The following is a 3,422-nucleotide window of genomic DNA, read 5'->3' on the forward strand; positions in this document are numbered from 1 at the left end:
ATGCCATGTGGCACGTGGGATGTTAGTTCCCCGACCAGGGATTGAACCCGTGCCCCCTGCAGTGGAAGCGTGGAGTCTTATTAACTACTGGACCGCCAGGGAAGTCCCCCTAGTGACCTCATTTGAAACCTGAGGGGTTGGGCCAACCCCTTCTCCATGGTACATCCTAACTCGAGTTCTGTGTTTCTCTGGAGGTAAGGATGGTGTCTTAAGCCTCCCTTGGATTACTAGCCAATGTTTGGTTTTCAGAGCACTTTCAGACATTTGACTGGCAACATCTGAACTGTTGAGGAAGTTGAGTTTGAAGAAGCTACTTCAGGGTTGCATCTTTACAGGGAGAAATGGTTGCTTATACCCTGAGATTTCCCTGTGATGGCAGCTCACGTTATTGTTGTCTGAATACTTCACGAGCAGTGAGGTGGACTCAGCCAGTAATAATCTAGTAATTACTTTTAATTGAATTCAAAGATGACTGAAAATAGGTATTAATTTCATTTTAGCAGATGGACTTTATGTCCCTAACTCCATTGAGGCTGGGTGGAGAATATGCACTAAAATTCATGGCATTTTTGATAAATGCCAGTTTTTAGCTAAAATAACACTTATAATGGTTCTTTCTCTTTCTCCCCCCTCCTTCCCCACCTCGCTCCACTTTGTTTTAAACTTGTAAAATCGAACAAGTGAGATCCTCCTTTTCTTTCAAAAGGTACAGCAAATTTCTAAAACCTCTAGTATTTAATGTAGCTCCTGACTAGTCATATTACAGAACATAAACTTGTGCCCATAAAAAGGTGGCATTTTAAGGCGTGACACCTCAAGATAAAGATATCCTATTGTACTGGTGTTTGGGATTCTACTTGCTGGGTGTAGGGGCTCTAAACCTTTATCCAGGAGTTCTTTCCAAAGCTTTTCTACCTCGGAGTTCGAGAGTTCTGTTAGAGTTTTGAGCCATCATTGAGTTGAGTTTGGCGAGTAATTACTAAGAGGCAGGCCTGTATGGGTGCTGAAGGCTTAGAGAGAAGAGGCTTAGAAGGAGCTTTTCAGGAAATCTCAGTGCTGCCAAATCAGCAGCCATGAAAGCACACGCGTATGTTGTGATGTGGAGGTGGCGAGGGCAGGGTGCTCTCAGCAGCCTGGCAGCCGTACCTGGTATAATGGGAATCAAAGTATTGTCTAGTCTTTGTGTTACTGTTGTTGTTGTTGTTTGCTATAGTTTCCTAAGCATAATCTATATAGTAAATCTGTATCAGCTTCAGTGATGTTATAAAAACAGAAGTGAAGTTAAGAAATAGAAATTTTCATGAAAATCTGTGTACTTAGTTCATAAATATAATCGGAGTATCTTTCAGGTGTCATAACTCAGCTAGAAACTCCTGCACTTGCCTTGAAACTCTTAACGAACCTACATAATTGTTGCTAATTTAAAAAAATCCCTTTCAGATTTGGGTTTATGATAACTATTTGGTGGGGAGCAGGGGAGAAACTTGGATATTATCAAACAGTAATGTCTATTTTTTATTTCAATTTATTTTGGCAATAGTTTGGTAATGAGTTTACATTTTAAATTTGTATGGAAAAACCCAGCCATATATATATATTTTTTTCTAACTACAGACACTTGAGAATGGAAGCAATTTTACAGAATTCTGAATGTTTGATCAAGGCTTTGGTGTCTGCTTAAGTTAAGTGCGAACTGATTCTAATGTTTCTGTTGTTGGCGGACAGCTCTCCAGTCCAGGACTAAAGACTCCACAACTTGAATTACGTCCACGGCCACCAGTTTGGCCAAAACTAAACTAGGGAAGGCAAACAGTCGTTCCTTATCTTGCCTTAGTGACATTAAAGAAAACTGTTGTGAATACATTGAGTACATGCTTGTTTTTATTCTTGGGCACAGGATCATTTGAACAGCTTAGTACTTAAAAAATAAAATCCTTTGTTGCCACAATTGAATATCACTAAGTTTATGGAGCATTTAAAGTCGCATAGTGCTTGAAAGATACTAATCAAATGAATCACCACCTCATGTGTTGTTTTGACAGGAAATGTATCACGTCTCAATAATTTCCTTAAAATTTTTTCCTGCCAGGTGCCTGTTTTCTTCTGTTAACTTATTCCCATAGAATTCCAAATATGTGGTTGATTTCCCTACTGATACTTTCATAGTTTCTTTTCCTTGTTTTCCTTCTTTAGAGTAGCTGCTGCACTTTTGTTTGTATTGAAGTTAAGGCTTATTACAAGGAAGAGGGAATGAGTAGCTTTTATGAAGACTGATGTCCAGCCAGGATGACTCTGTCTGGTGAGCAGATCTGCTTGTCTCCAGCATGTAAAATTTAGCTAAGTAGGTGTTAAGACGTGTCTGTTGACAGACCTGGCCTAAGGCCAGACGTGCATGAAATATTGTTCAGTCATCTGTGGAGAGATTAGGGGGAGTTTTTATTTTCTGTGTACATATGCAGTTGAACACAATTTTTTACAATGACCTTGAGGTACCTTGAGATAAAACAAGTTAGGGAAATAAAATATTGGGCTCTGTTATAAGCAAGGTGCTATACTAAGCAATACGAGAGATGTGGAAAGTTTGCTGCAGCCCCTGATGAGGTGTGTCATGCAGGCTGCCCTTGCAGCGTGTGCAGTGGCTCTAGGGGAGGTGTGGGCTTAGTGCTCTGAGATGCTCAGTGCTGGGGCCTCTGGCAGGGAGGAAGAGCCAATGAAACACCCTTCCTTGGCCTGTAGCATCTTCCGGTGGAAGTAGGTGCAGAAATCTCCTTTTTCTACATTAAGAAATTACATGGATGTGTGCAAAGAAGAATTTTTAAGTCAATAACTTGTGCAGCTATTGAACATTCATGTGTTTACCTTTGGCCAGTATATTTCTGATTAGTAAAAATGCGTATGTATCAATAAAATCGTAACTAAACTTACATGCATTCTGTCACGTAATAAAAACACTTTCATAAATTGTATTTTTATCAGTGAGATACCAGACACAGCATTTTATTTTATAGTCTGCCTTATTTTTTGTGTGATTTTGTGGTTTACTGCTTGCTTTCTTTGGTAGGATAAGTTTATGGTTTAAATCCTTTATTTTTCTTTCTTGGATACAGAATTATTGCATTTTTTTAAACATCTTTATTGGAGTATAATTGCTTTACAATGGTGTGTTAGTTTCTGCTTTATAACAAAGTGAATCAGCTATACATATACATATATCCCCATATCTCCTCCCTCTTGCGTCTCCCTCCCACCCTCCCTATCCCACCCCTCTAGGTGGTCACAAAGCCCAGGGCTGATTTCCCTGTGCTATGTGGCTGCTTCCCACTAGCTATCTATTTTACATTTGGTAGTATATATAAGTCCATAAGAATTATTGCATTTTAAGTATAAGTATACAGTAGGTAACTTCTTTTAAGTAAAAAGAC

This window comes from Tursiops truncatus, chromosome 3 (genome assembly GCF_011762595.2).
Source record: "Tursiops truncatus isolate mTurTru1 chromosome 3, mTurTru1.mat.Y, whole genome shotgun sequence".
NCBI lineage: Eukaryota > Metazoa > Chordata > Mammalia > Artiodactyla > Delphinidae > Tursiops > Tursiops truncatus.